This window comes from Lissotriton helveticus, chromosome 3_1 (genome assembly GCF_964261635.1).
Source record: "Lissotriton helveticus chromosome 3_1, aLisHel1.1, whole genome shotgun sequence".
Classification (NCBI taxonomy): domain Eukaryota; kingdom Metazoa; phylum Chordata; class Amphibia; order Caudata; family Salamandridae; genus Lissotriton; species Lissotriton helveticus.
Window position 1 is genome coordinate 938,026,991 of NC_136061.1, and position 22,301 is coordinate 938,049,291.

The window sequence follows — 22,301 nt, forward strand, 5'->3', positions numbered from 1 at the left end:
TGCTAAGCTATGTCCTCCCTGGATCGGCAACAAGCATCCTGGGACCGGTTTCGGGGTATGTCACCCTTCATCAGCCAGGCTAGCTTGAATCCAGTGGAGCAGTGAGCAAGGGACCCACGTCTAGGCATACCCATCCCACTTAGGGCGAAATGTGTAACTGCAACAAATAATGGATGGAATGCTGAATGATTCAGATATTCTCCCCCAGTCAAAAGTTCTGGGTTAAATACATCGTTCTTTTGCCCACTATGCCTCCCCAGTTTGCACCCAGCCATATGAAAATCAGTCTTGACCCTGTGCTTCATGGGAACAGTCCAGACTGAACTGCCAAGCCAGGTTCTACCTGGACCAGAAACAAGCATCCTGGGTCCAGTTTCAGGGTATTTCACCCTTCATCAGCCAGGCTAGCTTGAATCCAGTGGCACAGTGAGCAAGAGACCCAAGTCTGGGCATACTCATCCCCCTCAAAGCTCTTCCATCAGCCCCACATTGTTTAATATGTACATGTCCCCAGTTCTCTGGTTGATTTGCTCTTTTGGCTTCTCTATTGTCTCTATGTTGGTGAAATGCAACTTATCATCTCGATCGGCAACAATTTTTCATCCTCCTAGCACAAATTAAAATGTCTCTGCAGTTGCTGCCTATAAGCATCTCCGCTGCATAAAATGGTATTCTGATAAATCGAACAGCTAATCTTCGGGAAAGTCTGCCTCGTGGGATCCTCCAAATCTCAAATCGCCACTCTCTTTAGCATCCTCTTCAACATTTTCAAATATCTCAGGAAGATCTTGGATTTCCTGCCTATCTCTTATCATAAAACCGTGCTACCCACCCTTATTGCCAACAGACTAAACTCCGGGAATTCTCTTTGTTTATATCTGCCCTGTAATTTAATGTCACATTTTCAAAATTGTCAAAACGTGGCAGCTAGGCTCCTACTCATAATACCAAGGCATCAGTCTGTCTCCTATCTTAAAGCCCTCCACTGGTTTTTCGTCCACAACAGAATATATAGCACTGGCCAAACAAGCGGCTATCTAATTGCAGGAACTACTACAGCATTGCTTCTCGACCAGGGGTCCTATTACACATACGGTGCGCTTTCCCTGTTTGCGCCCCCTATTTTAAGGTGCGCCGAACCCAAACTGGGACAGTGTGCCCTATTATATTTAATGTACTGCCCCCAGGGCAGCCGCACTGGTATGGGGGCAGCGCATTCAAGTGAAAAACAGAACAGCTTTGAAGCAGCCACTCTATGTTTCACTGTGCAGGTGGCAACGCTCCTGCTCTTTTTAAGAGGGGAAAGCATCCGCTTGCAGGAGGGTGCAGTGAGTGAGTGCACCTGCCTGCATGAGGATGTCTGAAGGGCCCAAAGGACCCCTTTCCCCCTGCAGAGGGCTGCCATCAGGGGGCGCACTGGCAGTGCGTCACCTTTTAAGTGCATTGTCAGTGCGTCTCCTGGCAGCTTCTGTGCCTCTGTGCCTGTGTCTTGAATACGGCACGGGCGCAGAGGCAAAAAGGCTACCTGAATTATCCGCATCGCTGCTCGAGAGTTTCCCCTGCTGTGCTGGACAGCAATAAAAACGGGTGTGGTCATGACGAGCTCAGCTCGTCATGAGCACACGAGCACTGTGCTGCATGATGAGCTCGTCATGAGCATGGAAGGGGTTAAACTTACGAAGAGAGAACCTCAATTACAACAAAACCCCTTTGATTGCATCCAAGATTGTGGTCTCTTCATGTCAAAATCTGGTTATGCTGCCAGAAGGGTCCATGTCATGTGTGATATCATAATCCAGGTCTTGATTTTTTATTCCAACAGATTGAAATCTGGGACATTTTTCTTTTTAGGTCGAGCCTGAGCCAGCGCGCATGAGCTGCTCTGCGAGGCTTCTTGTAAGCACTCTAAACTACTTTGTGTGGGTCTGACTCCCCCCATGCATTGGGTTGTTTGTTGCCTGTGTCATGTTTGTTATCGTAGCCTGCAAATGGCTAAAAGTGGGTGCATGTCCCACCTCTTTTGCAAAGGTTCACTCCCATAGTGTTTTGCTTGCGGGAGCGAGCAGCAGCGAGCAGGGCGGCAGCTGCAGTGCCTCCTTTGCACCACTCCCCCTTGTCTCTCTGTGCCCGCGCCCACTACTCCTATTGAGCTGCTTGTTTATTTATTTATCTGGTGCTCCGCAGTCCCGGACTCTTGCGCCTCCATTATTTTTAGGGATCACAGATGGACACATTTCTTTTTTCTGGTTCTCCACAGCCCCGGAAGGACTCTGACTCCTTTGGGGGCTGCTTCTTTAAACAGGGGCCGCTTCTTTAAAGTGAATTAGGACCCCTGTGTACAGATAAACGATGGGCAGGGGCTGGGGAGGAAGACGCAGGAAAGACCGAGGCAGTGATGGCCCTTTAACAGTAACAGGCGCCTCACTGGCAGCACACCCTGGCAGAAGACCGTAGCAGAAGTGATCTTTTAATTAAAGTCTAAGAAACGGATGAGGGGCTCATTGCAGCTGCCGAGTAAAGTAGCCCGCTGCACTCTAATGGACCCTGTGTGAAAGTGAGCCCGGGTCCCGTGCAAGCCAAGGCATGGGGAAAGATCTGGAAGATGCAGAGAGCTTAGTGGGTTAATGCCTGCTCTGCAGAAACTTCTGCATAGCAAGCCGGCCAGAGGATCACTTCTCAGGTAGGCCACTCTGCCTCCCATCCTGCTGAAGTCGGCAAACTGAGACCTGTTATATGGGGTGACAATAGCATCTGCTATTCCTATTTACAGTGCTTAGACGCGGCAGGAGGTCGGTTTGGAACATTATATAAAAAGGGCCCCTGCCATTTTGCTTTTATTTTCTCGCATTCTTATTTCAATGTATATGGTATGGTCATAAAGAGACAAGGATACAACCTATACTGGGTATTACAGTACCATACTGTGGTATCCTTTTTGGCAAGCTAAAATGAAGAAATGCAACCTCCTAAATGTGTGACACATTCTCCCTCCTTGCTTTTACAGGCAGGGCTCCTCTGAGTCGGATTACATCCGATGCAGAAAACAACAATCAGATATTTGGGTTGAGCACATACCATTTTGAATCTTAAAATAGATTAAAAGCGGGGTCAGCTGCGCCTTGATTATCTTGAGAATCAGCGCTGGAGGTTTTCACAACTGCAAAACCCTAACACAGTAATTCAGCAACAACACCAAATGTCTGCTTTGTCTGATCATTGCATTCAAGTTCTTAAGGCATGGTTACTTCTTTATTAGATTATTTTTTGCAATCCCTAGCTGTCAAGTACCCTGTATCTGACATCTTCAACCAGGCCAAGTTTTAGCCAACAACTCTGTGCATGCTGGGATTATTAAGCCGATGCTTTTAACAGTATAGAAATGAGATGCAACACAATTGCGAGTAGTGGCTTCCTGAATAATGCAAGCATAGGTTGATATGACGTAGTTTTCCACTACAGACTTGACAGAAACAGCATAGTCAGTACGGTGTTTTCTAACTGTAGAAGGACTGTTGGCTCTACTGCGACAAGTTACATTACAGGTACTTGTCCAAGATCACACTGAGTGCCTAGGAAAACTATAAATTGAAACCAAAACTACTTAAGTCCAGTGCTTAGAGTTAAATGTAAATTATCTGAAGCAGGTTTGCAAGTGTGCTGGACTGGTTTTACTTATTCCCTCCTGTCCCTGTTTCTTCTCACCCTCCCGACAGAAAGGAAAAAGAAAGCATTATAAAGCGGCCAGCACTGCCTGCTATGTAGCGCTTTTTAAAATCACCCCGTTATCCAACCCTACCCGCCCTTGTTGGCCATCACCCATCCGACTGCCAAAGCCAAAATCTCGCCCATAGGCGAGACCTATTTGCTTTGCCAATGCTTGTTTTCTTTCATGTAATAGCTATGGTTCAATTATTAGGCTCTTCCTATGACCCCTCCCCCCCTCATCTTTGTTGTCATCACCATCCCGGAACCCACAGCTTTAGATTCTACACCACAGTTCCCATATTTTGTTGTACAGATACCACTGCTACACTCTAACTCTTCTAGGACTTCTTCCTGCGGGATCCCTTCTAAACTCTCCCAACTGACCACAACATATCCAGGTCGAACTGACATCCCCTAAAGCAGAATTGGGGATTATGGGGGACAGGCAACTTGGGAGATCTAGGGATCACATTTGTAGCTCTCAGAAGGGGCTGGCTAAGAAGGTTAACAAGTGGTGGTCTGGGTGTTAGGGTTGTGTGTTGTAGGGAAAGGCAGGAGGCAAGGCACCCGGGGCTAGAGTTGGCAGGGGGGAGTTGCCATTGGTTAAATATGCACACAGGAGATACGAATGAATATGATTTTGTATTGTGAGTGAACAGTTACCCTGCCACCAGGGTTTCCCAGGTGCTGCATACAAAGGATATGAAGTAGGAGGAAGCTAATTAGCTTTAAAAAGCTGGGTTTCAGCTGTTTGAAAAAGATACGTTCAGTCGGGGCAGAAGAGATGTGTTACGGGAGGGAATTTCAAAGTTTGGCTGCTGTATAGGCAAAGAAGTAGCTGCCAGTCTTGGAATATGTGGATGTTGGTTACTTTAAGCAGGTTTGCACCTTCAGATCTGAGAGACCTGGGGGCGTATCATAAAAAGTGCCCCGGGGGCGCAACGGGCATATGCGCCTGCTTCACGCGCCCCAAGGGCACTCTGGTATTACAGAAAGGACCGCAGACGTATGTGCGGCCCTTTCCGTGATACAGATAGCGCTGGCACTATATTATCACCAGAGCGCGTTCCCTCATTTGCATGGTTCCTAACCAAGTCGTTCCTGATCACTTCGATCTAATTTGTAATTACTAAGGGCCAGATGTAGGTAATCCCAGATTACTGATTCTTAAATACCGAATCATACCGATTCGGTATTTAAGAACTGGCAATCGGGATGTCGGTATTTTTACCTATTTAATTACCGAATCGGTAAGATTCGGTATTTACCGAATCGGTATTTACCGATTCGGTAATTGCCATTGATTCCTATGGGAGTTGAGGCCCACAGCAGTGCTTAATTTGTAAAATATGAAGTGCAGGTGCTCAAATGTTTGTTGGAGGCCACGCCCACTTTTCTCTGGCTCCACCCACTTTCCACTGGCTCCACCCACTATATTAGCTCCACCTACATCAACTGGCACTGCTAAACGTCAGAAGTAATATATACCTGATCTGAATTTCTGCAAGGGAGCCTTCCTCATAGCAAGGTTTTGATAGGAGGTTCCCCAATTCCTTGCCCTATGAACATTTTTAAAAAGATTAAATCAAAAGTGCATTTAAAGCACAATTTTGGAATAAATTAGCTAAAATCACTAATGCATTGAAAAGGGACAATTTTAGTGCCGTATGTGCTGTTTGACAATACTGGGGTAGGGTATGCCATTTTTAACAGAGTCTATGAGTTCAAAGGAACATTTTTTACATAGCTTGCGTGGCAAAATAAACCAAAATGTTGTGAAAACACTCTGAACAAATAAACTGAAAAAAATCATGCAATACACTTGAATGAGTCAGTCACAGTCACTTCCAGCGGCCGAAGGGGTATGGGGATTATTCTGTATAGTCAGTTGCGGCTGGTGACATTTAAAACTGGTGGTGAGGGGTAAAACAATTGCCGTACTTCACTGTGGCGAGCGGAGCGAGCGAGGCTGAACCTCCCTAAGGGGGGTTCTCCAAGAAAATTTTGAAAAAAGAGTAGGCAACGGGTGTATTTACAAGCAAATTTGAGAGTGTGACACTATTCCAGAAGTGCTGCAGGCTGTGCTCAAAATAGTTAGTAAATTAGCAAGGATATAAGGTGCCAGTGGGTCATCTGGTCACTTTATGTCAGGGGGTCGCTTTATGTCTATCAGGAGTGAGTTTAAACAAATGGCCAAACCCCAGCACAGAATAACGGGACATTTAAAGACGAACCGCTATGGTGACCTGGGATAGATGGGAGGCGGCTCCCAGCCAGAGGTTCTGGGCAGAGGGGACGGTGGAGTCAAAGGGAGCCAGAGGCACCGGGGTTCAGGGTATCAGTTAAGGGCAAGCTATGAGAAATGGCAACACTGAGTGATATGGCTCTAGGGTGTATTCATTTATTTCTACAAAAGAAGTACTGTTTAAAGATTATGCTTTGATGAAGACAAGGGTCTTAAAATGAGGATCGTTTGAGCGCTATAAAGCAAACACCACAAACCACACAGGCAAAAAACAAAAGGGGTGACAGTCCGAGTACAAGGACCACTGTACAAGTTATGTAAGGGAGCAAAAACACACAGGAACAATGAGCACACGTATGCTTAAATTAAAGGCAACAATAAGAGAACACCTACTGATGCACACACCTTAGACGTTCCACCTTCCACAGGAATAGATTACCGAATTTACAAGGGGGACAGGGTGTCACTTTGACACCCTGTTGCACCCCTGATTCTGGCTTGTGTGCAATGTGACACACATACATGCCCTTAGGGCATGTATGTGTGCCACATGGCGCCGGTGTACATGCACAGATGTGCATGTACACAGAAATTCATTATTTACCACCAAGAATTTTTGAGTGGTAAATAATGAATTCCTAAGGGCCTGTGGCACTGTTTTCAGTGCCACCTACATCTGGATTTACAGAATCGGTAAATTTACCGATTCGGTATTTTACCAAATCGGTAAATATACCGAATCTGTAACTTTACCGATTCTGTAAAGTTAGGCCCCCTAAATCTCAAACTCCAAATACCGGTCGGTAACGGCCGAAATCGGCCGTTACCGACCGGTATTCGGCGACCTACATCTGGCCCCTAGTGTCATGACCAGTGGAGTAACTAGATGCTGTGAGCCTGAAAGTTCCATTTTGAGCAAGCACTGGCAAAGTCAATAGGTATTGCCTTTGGTACTTGCCTTTTGGCAATGGTGTACAACTGTGTTATTTTGTAGGCATGCACACCTGCACAAATGACAGGGGCACTCACTCTAGGAGTTTTAGTCATTAGCGATGGATGAATAAATTGTTCTTTTTAAATTAAAAAGTGGCACTAAAGATGGTGGATGTGGGGACAACGGAGGAGTGGGTGGGAGGGAAGTAACAGGGAGTGGGTGGAGTAGAGGAAAGGCAGCACATGAGAGAGAGCAGCATAGAGATTGGGGGTAGAGGCATACAAGTAGGAAAGCAGCACAGCACAGGGGAGGCCTGAAATTTGGCAGGGAGAGTAGCACAGAAGAGAACACTTGCAACACAGGTTAAGGGAAATGATGTGTACTTCTTTTTTTTATTTTTTAGAAATGTTTATTGGTTTTTCGCTTACAACATGTAACAAATAACACAGTATCGTCGTCGCTTTGTCATTACAGGGGGTTCAGCAGCGAGGATTGGTTGTTGATGATACAGTGACACAGAATACAGATATGCTGGTCCGTCCAAGCACTTGCAACATATAACATATAACAACTAACATATAACGTAATTTTTGACGCATTGTGCCAGGGATATCAGTCATAATGGCTGGGTAACATAAAATATTCAATTGAGAGAGCTAAAAAACACGTGCACTCTCATGGAGTGCTAAAGCAAAAAGAAAAAGTAGTTCCCTAAAAGTGAGCGGTGGAAGGATAGAATCCAGCCAGAGAGATCGTAAAGAAGCTATTCTCTAGGGGAGGGACAAATGTAAGATGTACAATTTGTGACAAGGAAAACCCTAGACTAGAAAGCAAGCAAATAAAATTGACAATAAAGCCAACCAGTCTGTAGACTAAACATCTAAAACTTCTGGTTGAAAGTTGGTGTAAATCAGAGATTTAGCCTGTCATTGCTGCAGCCAGGACTCCTTCCATTAGACTGAACTCTCCCTTTATCCTAGACTCAACTATATGCAGATAATATCCTGGATCGAATTTTGAGTATGATTAGGCCAAGGGCATGATCTAAAAGGGAGTTTGGGAGCAGAGCAAAGGCAGATAATACAAACGTTATGGTATGCAGATTTGTAGAGCACTCTATTACCCAAGAGGGTATTCTGGCACTAAGCAGGTGTGAGTCTAGGCACACATAAAGGGCCTAGTGGTAATACTGGTGTGAAAATCAAGAAGTGAGGAGGAGGCTCTTATATGTAGAGGAGGTCGTTCCATGCTTTAGGAACAATGTAGGAAAAGACTTGGACACTGGATCTGCTTTTCCTTATGCATGGGATTTGTGCAAGTAGGAGTCCATATGAGTGGAGATGTCTGGAAGGTTTGTGAAAGCTGATGTGATTGAGGTATGCCAGGCCAGTGTTACGTAGTGCCTTAAAAGTGTGGGTGAGGAGTTTGAATTGTGCTCGTTTGTAAATGGGGAGCCAGTTGAGCTCCTTCAGGTGTGATGTGAGAGTGGCATGGGAGGTTGAGAGTGATTCTGGCTGCTGAGTTCTAAATGATCTGCAGCCATCAGTGAGCTTTTTTGTTTTTGTTGATCTAGGCATAGGGGGGTGCTTTCGTAGTCCAGCTGACTTGTGACCAGGGCGTGCGTGACGATTTTCCAGATGCTGCCTGGGAGCCATTGGAAAATCTTCCTCCGCATCTTCAGGGTATGGAAGCATGAGGCTGTGACGACATTGACTTCGATGGTCATGTTGAGTTTGTGGTAGATGATGATCCTGAGGTTCTTGGCGTGGGTGGTATCTGGTCCTAGCTCTGATGGCCACTAGGTAAAGTCCCACGGTGATGGGCTCTTCCCAAAGATCATGATTTGGTGTTGTGGACTTTCAGCTTTAGATAATTGGTCTTCACCCAGTGGGCAGTTTTAGTCATGCTGGCATTGAACTTGATTAGGGTACTAGGCGTTCTGTCTGTGAGGGAGAGAATGAGTTGCGTGTCATTGTCTTAGGAGAGGTTGGTTATCTTGAGAGTGGATGATGCTAGCTAGAAGAATCATGTATGCTTTCAAGAGGATCAGGCTCAGGGAGGATCCTTGCGGGACTCCGCAGATGAGGTCGCAGGCTTCCGAGGTGTATAGTGCCAGGCTGACTGACTGAGTCCTTCCAGTCAGGAACGAGCAGCTACATTGGTGTGTGTGTCCTTGGGTTTCAGTGTTGTGTAGGCATTGGATGAGGATGGGGCCATAGACCGTCAAATGCTGAACATGTCAAGGACTTTGATGACCACCACATTTCCTCAGTCCAAAGTCATACGGATATCATCCGTAGCAGCAATGAGGTCAGTTTCCGTGCTGTGGTTTGGTCTGAAACCAAACTGAGTTGTGTTGAAAAGTTGGTGGTCATGGATGTACTCGCCGGTTTCTTCTAGCGTCAGACAGGTCATGTGGTTAGCATTGGTTTTTTGGATAAGATCAGGAGACATTTGGCGAGGTTCGTTTGGTCTGGTTGCTGACTGAAGTTGCTGTAAATGGCAGTGATTTTGTTACTGAAGAATTGAGAGGGATGTTTGCTGAGATCCTTCAAGGGAATGGTCGAGCTGGAGGATGCCGATGGTGAGGTGAAATCTTTCATAATGGTGAAGATTTCTTTGCTTCTGTGGATGGGCAATAATGCTGTCTGCTTGAGCAGCGCATTCATTGGCAGGGTCTCAGGGTGGATTTGAACATGTTCGTATCTATATTGTCCTGGCTCATTCCCCATTTGCGCTCCAGTTGTTTGCAGTGATGTTTCATCAGTTTGAGTTCCTCCGTGTTCCAACTGGCCTGGGATCTGGATCTTGTTGTGTTTGAGAGGGCGAGGGAGTCTACTATGGAGGTGATCAATGTTCAAATTCTTGATGGCTTTGGGCAGGCTGTTGCTGTGTTCGGATCGGTGGGTGTTGAGACAGGTGTTTCAGTCCTTGTCACTGATGCTGTTCAAGGTTTGGCAAGCTGGTCTAGCGGTGGGGAGTGTGCGTTCGACTGGGATGCTTAACTTGACGATGGTGTGGTCTGTCCAGGGAAGTGGTGAGAGCTTGTTGACTTGGATGATGCAGAATTTGGTTCATAAAATGGTCCTGGAGATGTCTAGTGACATGGGTAGAGCCCTTTACCCGTTGACTGAGGCCCAGGCTTCCAACGTCTTCAATGAGTGCTCTCGAGTTTGGGTTGGTGTGGTCTTCCAGGTGGAAGTTCACGTCTCCAAGTAGGATGCAATTGGTAACATCGCGGGTGAGTGGTGCGGTGAAGTCTGTGATGATGCCAGTGATGTTGGTGCCGAGTCGCTAAGGTCTGTAGATGAGAGTGCCTCTTAGGGTGAAGTTGGCTGTGTTGTGTAGCTTGAATGACATGCGTTCCAAGTTGGAAGAGGACATGTACGTGGATGTGGCTCAGCTCATGGTTTTCTTTTGAATGATGGCAATTCCGCCTCCGGGCTTATGAAGTCTGTCTTGCATTGCAATCTTATATTCAGGGAGTTGGCTGTGGCAATGTAGGGTTCAGCAAGTTTTTGCTCGAAAAAATAGCTCATGTGCATTATCACGCAGCAGTTCTCTGATCTCTGTGGCATGTTTGGTGAATGAGCGGGTATCGAGGAGCATGCATTTGAGTGTGGATTGGTGGCTGAGTCGTTGCAGGACTGAGTGACAGTGGGGTGTTGTGTGCTGCCAGTGCTACGAGTGTTGTGTGTGGGTAAGTGCATGAAAATTTCCAGGAAGCGCAATAGAATGCTCCTTCGGTGTTGTGTGGTGCAGGTAGGCAGCAGCATGTGGAGCAGTGGCCGGGGTTCAGGATGTGGAGAGTCACAGTATGGTAGCAGGGGGAGAACTAGGGTTCCTGGCGTGGACAGGTGCAGAAGGGCTTGCCTTTGGCACGCCTTTGCATATCCACGCTGTGGCAAGCACATTAAGTAGGTCCTGGGAGGGAAAGATTCAACCCTACAACCCACTTCCCAGACCATTACCCTAGGATTAACAAGAGGGTCATAATTGGAAACCTTTACTTCAAGAGGTGATGTATTTGAGAACTAAGGAAAGCCATACATTTTTAGGTCACGCCTCTCAATGCGCATGCGCATTGAGCAGAGCGAGACTATAGGGGCTTAAACAGCGTTTAACCAAGCACACGATTCCACTGGCGATTCCTTGCAGTGCATGTGCTTTTTAGGTCATTGCGCAAGCGCAAGCCCTAAAAAGTGCGTGCACATGCCACCAGCCGCCTGCCTTGCATTACCACATCAAAGGCAGCCCAGCCTCCCTCCCGCAGCCCCTGCTGCTTCACACCCTCATCGCCGCCTGCCGGATTAAAGGCTTTCACAGCCGGCCGGCCGTGCTTTCAGTTTCACGGCTGCCAGGCCAGCCGTGTCTCCTTATTTAACTTGTTCTTCTAATCCTGGTTTCCTCTCCAGCGTATCCGGTGCCTAAGCTTGGCTCCCCAGTATGATCTACTGCTCTGTAGGCCGTGTGGCCACTTTTCTTTTCGTGATTGCACTTCTGTCAACACCGGGATCTTCTTGACTCATCTGTTCTACTTCATTCTGCGATTGTATTTCTTCAAAGTGCATTGCCCTTTCAAAAGCTAAATGAGGTGGAGATGTGGCCACTAATGGGACAAACCAATGCGTTCTTAATCCTATTTTATTAGTCTTGGGTGGATTCAGAATATTTCAGGTCCATCTTTTTGTCACATGAATGTGACTTCCGTTTTATGGCTGTCACCCGAGGCCGCTTACTGATCCCGGAGTGCCTAAATGGCTTCCTCAATTCTGGTTGGGTGATCTGTCCGCAGAGGAAACAGACTACTTTGCTTTCTCCTGAAGGCACGTCTTTCTCGGGAGCACAGAAAATGGAGCTTTACCTCTGCCTGGCAAATGTCAGTTTAGCACCTTTGGTGTAGGTTGCAGTACTGCGGAATAGCGGCGCTAAAACCAAGGGAAGTTCTTTTAACCGTGTTATCTAACAGCAGACGTGTACCTCATTCTGCCATTCTGACTCCTCACTCCCACCATTACGCAATACTTCAGACTGCACTGTGTGGGTCCCTCTTATTTCTGCAGAGTTTATTTAGATTTAATAAACTGTACTTCCTTTTTGGACTGTTTTGCCCATATGATGCTGACTGTTCATTTGTAACTTTATTTTGTTTTTCCGCTGTGAGCAGTATTTGTTTTTTGATTATTTTGTTAGTCTGAACAAACTGTCCTTGTTCTGCATCGGTGAATTCCTTCCATAATTAATCTGCCAGTACTGAATAAGCGTCTACTGTTCCCTTCTGACGACCTGTGCTTTAGAGTCACATTGTTCGAATGAAAACTCCGAACTAATAAACAGTGTTAACCTAGCACTGAAACCTGTGTGGGTGGTGCAGCTGAAACCAACTGCTTGGGCGTGTTTGAAGTCTGGTGCGTGGCATGCAGTTCTCGGGAGCGTCGGTGATATGACTACTGTGGTTGTGGAAAGTTGTTGCTGCGCCCAGCCAGACGTTCGTCCAGTAATATTGCTCAGTTTGCCGATGGCGTGCATTCGTGATCTTTTCTGAGTTCTTTTTTGGTGCAGATTACCAACAATTGTACGTGAGGTCTTGTGTCTGGTGGATATTATAAACTCATACACCCTCACACACCCTCATCCTCACTTCCCCTCACACCCCCTCCCTCTCACACACACCCTCACACCCCTCACCCTCACACCCCTTCAACCTCACCCTCACACCCTCTCAACCTCTCACCCATTCACCCTCACCCTCACTCCCCCTCACCCTCACTCCCCCTCACCCTCACACACCCTCACCCTAACACCCACCTCACCCCCTCACCCTCACCCCCTCACCCTCACCCCCCTCACACCGCCTCTCATCCTCACACCCCCTCTCATCCTCACACCCCCTCTCATCCTCACACCCCCTCTCATCCTCACACACCCTCTCATCCTCACACACCCTCACACGCCCTCACTCTCACACGCCCTCGCCCTCACACCCTCACCCTCACCCCCCTCACACACTCACACACACCCTCACACACCCTCACACCCCCTCACACCCCCTCACACCCCCTCACACCCCCTCACACCCCCTCACACCCCCTCACACCCTCACTCTCACTCTCACTCTCACTCACCCTCACCCTCACCCTCACCCTCACCCTCACTCTCACTCTCACTCTCACTCTCACTCTCACTCTCACTCTCACTCACCCTCACCAGCATAGCATAACAAAACAATGTTTCAAGCTTTATTACAAATGTAACAAAAAAATGTTAATATTTCACTTCTGTTCTTGGATTTTCGTCACAATAAAATACACTGAACATAATCTTAACAAAAGTTATTTACAAAAGTTTAAGCTATTGCCATTAGAAATTACAATAACTTTAATTTAAGTATTAATTAATTAAAAACATTAAAAGACATTGTTATTTGTAATATCAATACATGTAAATCACGTAAATACAACACATTGCATTACAAATGCTATCGGTGTCACATTTGTGAAAGTTATAACTATTGGAATTGTAAATGACAAAGCTATTAATTTAGCTATTTTCAAAACCAACACAAATAAAAAAAATTGTCATTTACAAGACAAATAGCTCAAACTTTCCTAATGCGAGACATATTGCATTTCCAATGCTTGTTTATCATTCTCCTCACCACTTGACCGACATCTTTTCTGCTGCACAAAGCATTGCTAGATCCAGATCACCATCACTGCCTTCGTCTATTACACCACCATGACGTCAGATTAAATAATGAAACTGAACTAAAATTTTGTATGCAACACACTGATGTAATATTAGCTATATATTGCGTACTACCCCAACGATGCATTGAAGCACCTTACTCCAGGCAGCATGCTTTTCCGAAGCCCAAATTTTGTGGTTAGTCCAGTGTTACTGAGATAAGTCTTGGCCATGCAAGCAAACCTTTCCAGGCATTAACTCCATTTTGTTTGTGAGAGATTACAATAAGAGGAGTTAGGCGATTTCATTAGGGATACGAGTGAGAGGTTATAGTTATATGAATTCATACATTTTTGGTGGGATTCATAGATAAGCTAGAGGAGGTTAGGTATTGTTAGGCTGCAGGGGTATGACTTTCAAACAAAGACAGATTATGATATTTAAAATGAGTTCTGTACAAATTGCAGAAATATACAGAGAGATTAAAAGCTGGCATGGAAGGGACTCAACGAAGTTGTGCTTCGAGAGAAAATGCCTGCACAGAATAGGAAAGGAAGAAGATGTATTTGCGAAGGTTAAAGGAGAGGCAACAATTAGAGATTTTTGGTAAAGGTCAGTTTTTAAGCCGTAATTTATCAATTTGGGGGATGCTTTTTGAGACAGCATGCAATTTGAGGATTCAAGCCTCACACTTTACTGCATATGAAGATAGTGCTATATTATTTACTTTTGGTAGGCGCTAAGTGAAATCAGCTTCTCACTGTATGTACCCCATCTTCAGCCTTTGCTCTATTGCAGTGCTGGTGTTGCTATGTATCTCAATAAATTCACCCTACAAATAATGTTGCACTCTTTTCATAGCCAACGCTAAAGGAGGGAAAGGGTTAAGCCAGAACTCTTTACATGGAACACTGAGGTTGAGGAGAAAGGAGACAAACCAAGACTTAGCAGAACACCTTAGGTTTTCAGGTATAGCATGAATGGAGTACACACTGTCAGTGGATGTTAAAGAGTGTGCACGTATAAGGATGGAATTTGATTTTTATGTTTAGACAAGGCCTTCTCCCTCAATCTTATCAAGTAGTTGGTGGAGGGTACTGTGGCACATCATTATCTCCCATTTGTGTCTTCCACTGTGGAATGTACTAGAACAGGGTTCTCCAAAGAGTAGCTCGGTAGCTACTGGTAGCTCTCCAGGTACCTATGAGTAGCTTCCCTACGTGTCGTTCAACTTAGTAAATGGGTGGCTTGGCGCGCGGCGAGATGGCCGCACAGTAGAGCTGCTCTGCCGGCCACCGCACTGTAATCCTTCAATATCCTGCCCCATACGTGCCGATTCAGCTCCTGCTCGGTGAACGCTGTGCTGCTGTGCCCCTATCTGCGGACTGCCTGAGTTTTGGAAGCCCTGCTGCCTGGACGCCACCGGAGTCAGCCTCTGTGATATCGGCCGCGGCGGGGTCCGCGCCTGCGGTCTGTTGGGCGCGAGTGACTCTCCTCTGCCTTCTCCCCTTCCTTGGAGACCGGGGTTTCGTCGCTGGAGGTGGTGGCTGAAGGGCGATTGCCGGTGAGTCCCGTCCCCGACTGCTGGCGGGCTGTCATTGAAGGCGGAGCTCCGCGCGGCTCTCGAGTTTCGAGACGCCGGGGAGCAGTGCGGTCGCTGGGCGGCCTAAAAATCAAGCGGCCGGCTGCGGAGAGGCTGGAGGGCTGCAGGTGGTCCGTTGGTGCGTGGACTTCTCCTCGCAGCGAAAGACAGTGAACAGTACGGGGACACGCAGGCTGCTTCGCAGCGCAAGTGAGGTAGCGTGCTGGAACCTCTGATCTTGCTTTGAAGTGACAGAGTAGGGGGTGCGGCCTGCGCTGCGGCCCAGGAAGAACCGGGGGTCTGCTGGAAACGCTCGCTTTGGGCCACAGACGCTGCGTGCTTGCCAGGTACCCTCTCTTGAACCACAGCAGTCACCTACCTGCTGCGCAGACCATTGCATTAGCGCTTTGTGCTGGGCCTCCTAGGCTGCCCTTCATACCGGAGTGCGCCTGTTTCGCGGTCGACCTACCGAGCACTGCGTGGACTTCACACAACTGCGGCCCATGGGGGGCTGCCCTCTGGCCCCACTAGCAAAAGTGTATCGGGACAACACCCTTTGGGCGCCGGGGCCACGTACTGAATGTTGAGCGGAGTGTGACAAGACGGCTAGCTGGCCCTTGGTTGATCCTGTGAAGACCGGGTGAGTGCTGTGGAGGAACCCCCTGGCCTGCCTAGGGTTCGAGAAAGCGCGCAAGACGCTGAGGGGAGTGGGAGACGGCGAATCACCATGGGCAAGTCTGACAGATCGCAGCCCAAGCTATCCTTTGAGCTCCGCAAGAGCAACAAGCAGCCGAACACAGGAGCGGTGGAAGGTGATCGCGATTCCACATCACAAGGCCACCCCACGCTGGAGACCACACTAGTTGCGATACAGGCGAGTCTACAGGCAATAGATGGGAAAATCGAAGCCCTGAACACCCGCATGGATCAATTTTCCGCCAAGCTTGATAGACAGGCTACAAGATTGGGGGAGGCGGAACAGAGGATCACGGACACCGAGGATGGTCTACAGCAGGTGGCGGGCAAGACGAATGAGATGGTCAAACTCCTGGAAGTCATCCAGGCTAAAAATGAGGATATTGAAGCGCGGGCCAGGCGCAATAACATCCGCGTCCTGGGCCTGCCGGAGTCGACCAATGTGGGGAGACTGGAGGATTATGTGGAGACCATGTTGAGAGAGATCTGTGGCGCCGACGATTTGTCTCCCATGTTTGCAGTCGAGAGGGCCCATCGCTCCTTAGCAGCTCGTCCTCCACCTGGCACACCTCCGCGACCCATCATTATAAGGCTGTTGAACTACAGAGACAGAGACACTGTACTTCGTGTTACTCGGCAGAAGGGTAAGATTATCTATCAGAACAACCAATTATCCTTTTATCCTGACTTCACTGCACAAGTGCAGGCGGCGAGAAAGGAGTTCCAGTCAGTGAAGAAAGTACTTCAACGGGAGGAGGTTCCGTATGCCATGCTATATCCTGCGAGACTCAGAATTGGCGACTTCGAGGGAGGTAAAATCTTTACCACCCCCAAGCAAGCGATGGCGTATGCCAAGACACTTCAAAAACATTGCAGGTCCTCGGCTGACACCTCTGATGTGGATGACTAACTCTGGATGCATTATGGTACCCCTTTTATTGGTGTAATGCTTGGTTCTGAGCCTGAGGCAGTTGTGGGGGGTGGATATTTTTGGTATACCCTTTGAATTGTTCCTACACTACATTTCCCCCTTTTGACGCTCCCCAACTTGATGGTTACGTGCTGGGCATACTGCTGGCTCACGCCCTATGGTTAACGATGCAGACTGAACTCCATCTGTCTCACCGGTGATTCAATGTCTTTTGATATTAATTGGCACGTTCAAGGGGTTCGATCTTTTTTGCGGGGGCCCACTTCTGCCTTGTGCCAGAAGTGAGCTTTGCCTCCACTGCCCCCACTGGGTGTTCCCCATTTGATGCTTTGTTTGTTTGGATATGTTGGGAGGGATGGGGGGGAGGTTGTAAGGCTCTTTGGCGGGTTGGGGTTGCCAAAGTGGGAGGGGGGTGGGAGGCCTGGTCTCTTGTACTGCATCAGGGTATACGCTGCAAAAGTTGTTCACTCGAATGAGCTGATTGTATCACCATGTAATTGTGCTGTAATTTTAGGAGACGCTGACTTGCAACTTCTCAGGAGCCTCTGGGATGGGGGGTGAGAGTTATACTTGCGTGACATGGAATGTACGTGGCCTCAACACACCTAGAAAGACCAGACAAGTACTAGCTCATTTGGATGGGCATGGTGTAGGCATCGCCTTATTGAAGGAAACTCATCTGACTGTACAAACTGAGGGTTCTGTAGCGCGTAGATGGGCTGGGTACCGGCTGGCCTCTTCTTATTCTAACTACGCCCGGGGGGTCCTCATACTTATGAAAAGAGGGATACATTTTAATCCGTTGGACTCCTGCACTGACAGTGGGGGCCGCTGGGCTGCAGTGAGGGGCACACTGGGCAAGACTGAGGTGATTATTGCTAATGTCTACGGTCCTGTGGTGGACGACCCAGCGTCACTGTCTTCTTTATTTCAGGTGCTGAGTACGTGGCCGGAATCGGCTCTGCTGATTGGGGGTGACCTTAACACACATTTAGATCCCCGACTTGACAAATCTGCCCTCGCGAGTAATCGTATGTTAAAGACCGCAGCTTGTGTACGACAGTTTATGGAGGAGAGGGACCTGGTTGACGCCTGGCGCCTGCGGAACGATGGGGTAAGGGCAGGAACGCACATTACCCCCTCTCATAACACATGGTCCCGACTGGACTACTGGTTAGTGGACAGGCCAACCAATGGGTGGGTCACTGACACCTACACTTTACCCCGGACTCTATCGGATCACAATCCTGTCATTCTCAAATGAATGAATGAATGAAATATCATTTATAGTGCGCAGCTATGCCCAGTGGGCGTCAAGGCGCCTAAGTCAAATAACAGGCTGTTAGCAGACAGAAACAGAGCCTACTGATATGCATTAATAAAAAGCCAAGTTTTCAGTGACTTCCTAAAGAGGTCGAGGGAAGGCAGTAGTTTGATTTCCAGGGGGAGTGAATTCCACATCTGAGGTGCCAGTATGGAAAAAGCTTTGCTCCCCCATCTAGCCTTCTTGGCTCTGGGAATTACCAGTTGATTAAGCTCACTGGAACGTAGGCATCTGCTCGGGACATATCTAATGAGTAGCGACCCAAGGGCATCAGCCGAGCCTGCCGTTAAAGCCTTATATGTTAGGCAGAGGAGTTTAAAAGTAATCCTTGAAGGAATGGGGAGCCAGTGGAGGTTCTTCCTCGCTAAGGTCATAGATGCCAACCAAGGCAGAGCGAGAGCAAACCGAGCTGCCGCGTTTTGTATAACCTGCAAACGCTGGAGCAGGCCCTTGTTGGTCAAACTGCAGATTCCACACACCAGACGGCCTCCCTTTACATGGCGGTTTCGGGCAGATGCCCTGCTAGATCCCGTCTTTGCAGACACTGTCCATAAAGCCATAGAGCAATATTTTGACCTGAACGTGGGCACGGTGGATAGTGCTGCCACCCTCTGGGAAGCGTTCAAGGCCAATATACGGGGGGTCTGTATAGGCACGTCTGCAGGCATTTTACGTGACTTGAGGGGACAAATACAGAAGGTTGAAACCAAACTGCATGACTTAGAATCCTTATATGACACTCTTCCCTCACTGGACACACTGGCACGCATTAGGGAATACACAGAGGAACATAAATCCCTAGCAGAGGCAGAGATGAGGTATATCTCCAAGCGCTTCGTGGCTAGAGCGTACGGAGAGGGTGGCAGGCCGGGCAGGGTACTAGCTAGTCGTTTACGTGAGAGAGCCACTGCACATCCTATAGAACACGTAGTGGACGATACGGCACCAGTCATCACACGACGGACGCTATACTGGGGCAATTCCGCGATTTTTATGGACGGCTCTACTCGACCCGGGGCGACGTGTCGGACTTTGTTATGGAAGATTACCTGCAGGATACCGCCTGTGCCTGGCTATCGGACGCCCATAGGAAATATCTTGGCGTGCCCATTGATGAGAGCGACATAAAGGAGGTAATACTCTCTTTGCCGAACAAGAAAGCTCCCGGCCCTGATGGGCTCACAGCTGAATTTTATAAACGATATGCCGATCTGCTAGCGCCCCACATACTGGCTGTATACGCTGAGGCACACGAATTGGGCTATCTTCCTCCGTCCTTGCGTCAAGCACTCATCATCACTCTATTAAAAAAAGATAAGCCCCCCAACAGATGCGAATCTTATCGGCCCCTTTCCCTTATCAATATTGACGCCAAGATTCTCGCTAAAATTCTTGCTACTAAACTTCACCCATTGATGCCCATGCTTGTTCTACCTGACCAGTCAGGCTTTATTCCTGATCGCTCCACGTCGTGGAACCTCCGCACAATCTTTGCGATGTTCCATGTCCTTAACCCAGACCTACAAGCTGTGGCCGTGTTGCTTGACGCGGCCAAAGCTTTCGACTCGATCGAATGGCGATATATTTTTTTTGTTCTCCGTCGGATGGGGTTCCCCCCTGTTTTTGTCCGTTGGATCGAAATTCTGTACACTGATGCCTCCGCAAGAGTGCGGGTAGGTGGTTTCACCTCTGACCCCTTGCCGATCCAGCGCGGTACCAGGCAGGGATGTCCTCTCTCCCCATTCCTTTTTGCTATTATACTAGAACCACTGATGTGTAGAATCCGGCAGCACCACAGAGAAGCTGCGCTCAATTTTGATAACAGACCGGTGGGCGTCTCTGCTTATGCAGATGATATGGTTGTGTATGTTCGTGACCCGCATACCCACCTAACGCAAATCATCCGGGAATAGGTCCGATTTAGCCTCCTCTCCGGATTGTGCATCAACTGGAATAAGTCGGTTGTCATCCCCCTCACACTGGCCACTTCTGCCCCCACGTTGGAATATCCGCTGCTGTGGACTGTAGATCCCGTGAAATACCTGGGGATCTGGGTTCACAGAGACCCGGAGATTGTCATTCGTGAGAATTATGGACAGGCCTATGCTGACTTGGTACAACAGGTAGATAGATGGGTAGCTCTGCCTCTGTCACTGGCGGATCGCATTGCGGTCATCAAGATGGTGATACTCCCCAAGTTCTTGTACTTATTCTGCAATATACCTATTCGCTTGAATAAACATTTTTTCACCACTCTTCAGACCCAGTTACTCCGACTGGTCTGGGGGTCGAAACCCCCGCGTATCAGCTGGGCGACCTTGGTCCTGCCATTTGACAGGGGGGGTTCTGTGCCCCAGATTTTTACATCTATTATCTATGCGGCCTGGCTCATTTCGCGTTCTTTTGGTACAGACATCATGGCTTTATCCCGCATGTAGCGGTTGAGAGTGGGGACGCGGGAGATATCCCTTTACAGAACATATTGACCCACACGCACAGACATGTACCTAGGACGGAGATTAACACGATTGCCGCCACATGCTCAGCTTGGCAGGCGATTGGTAGACTGACGGACAATCTGCCTTTCTACGTGCCAAACATGAGCATGGCGGGCCACGGCGCTATCTCTGTGGCACAGGAACGTGGCTCAATGAGGCTGCTTTCTGAAGCTGGCATCTCCGCTCTGGGCGACTTATTTATAGATGGGATGTATATCTCCGGGGACGAGCTTCGATATATCACCAATGCTTCACCCCTATTCACATACACATGTTATCGAATGCGGCGCGCTATGCGCGATCACTATCCTAGCTTCCCCTGTGAGCCTGACACCTCCAAAGCCCTGCAACTGGTTATAACGTCCACCACTAGAAAGCACCTTCTGACTAGGTTGTATAGAGTGGTATTCTCGGAATTGGTCCTTCCAGAAGATCGTAGCTTGGCTAGATGGAACACTGCCCTGGGCACACACTTAGAGGCGGACACATGGGGTCACATCTGTTCCCTCACGGGTAAGATATCGCCCAATAGCAACCTCCGCATTATCCATCTGAAGTTTATACATCAGACATACCACACTCCCGTCAAGCTGCATAGAATTGGTTACAGGGATACTGACGTTTGTAGGAGATGTGGGCAGGCTGGTGCTGATTTCATCCATTTATCATGGCACTGTCCTGCGGTTCAGGCCTACTGGGTAGATGTTCTGCAGAAACTGGATACTATGACAGGACTCACTTTAGACTGTACACCGCTTCTGTGTTTACTGGGACATGTGCCTGAGGCTAAAGGGTTGCTTGGCCGCTTTGTTAGAGTGGCTCTCCTGCTGGCGAAAAGGAGGGTGTTATTTACATGGGATGGTAAGCGCTACCCCAAGGTGTCACAGTGGCTTAAAGACTTGGTATACTGTCAGGAGCAGCTCAACACATATTCAGAGGAACTCCCTAGGAGCTCGAGCCCTAAGGACATTTGGGGTCCACTTAGAGACTATCTACTGGCGAGCTGTGAACGCGATGAGGACACTGTGGAGGAGATTCTGGGAACCACGGCTTCACCCCGACAGACTGTCGGTTCTCGGTACGCTGCCCATGAGAGTGCCTCCTAAGATTGTATCCTTGTTCATCTTCAGTACATTACATGAGTGGTATATGAAAATTGTATGACATATTTGGACTTGCAGTATGTATAGACTGGGATTTGGGGGGGTTTGAATGTTCTGTTGAAGATTCCTATTTTCTGGAAATGTCACTGTATCTGGTATGCTTCTTGCAATATACTGATCTCAATAAAATAAAAAAACAAAAAAAATAAAAAAACTTAGTCAATGAAAAGTGCTTGTTTGTTTGGATTAGATCTGTTTCCAGTTCTCAAACTAATGTGTTTAAATGTAAAATGTTTGTATTTTCAGAATTAATTAGCTGATGTTTGCCCAAAAAAAATTAGGCTAATTTTTAAATGGTAATTCATGCTGCATTGGGTAGTTTTATTATGGATTTTTTCTTAGGGGTAACTGCCTATATGACTGCTCTGACATGTAGAGGCATTCTAAATGAAAATTGATAAGCTCTATTTTTTCATTAATGCTGGTGACCTTGCTTGATGCACTGAGGTGGTCACTGCCTGTAGTCCTGCATTAAATGAATCTAGTTTAAAGTGGTAACTATTGTTAACACTAATTTCTGCTTGGGGTTATTTTTA

General features: G+C 47.8%; 1 protein-coding gene across 2 annotated transcripts in view; it reads left to right on the forward strand.

The window, feature by feature from the left end:
- The window catches only part of LOC144823108 (6-pyruvoyl tetrahydrobiopterin synthase-like), an 82,713-nt gene that overhangs the window by 38,753 nt on the left and 21,659 nt on the right, over positions 1–22,301 (forward strand). The window lies entirely within an intron of this gene.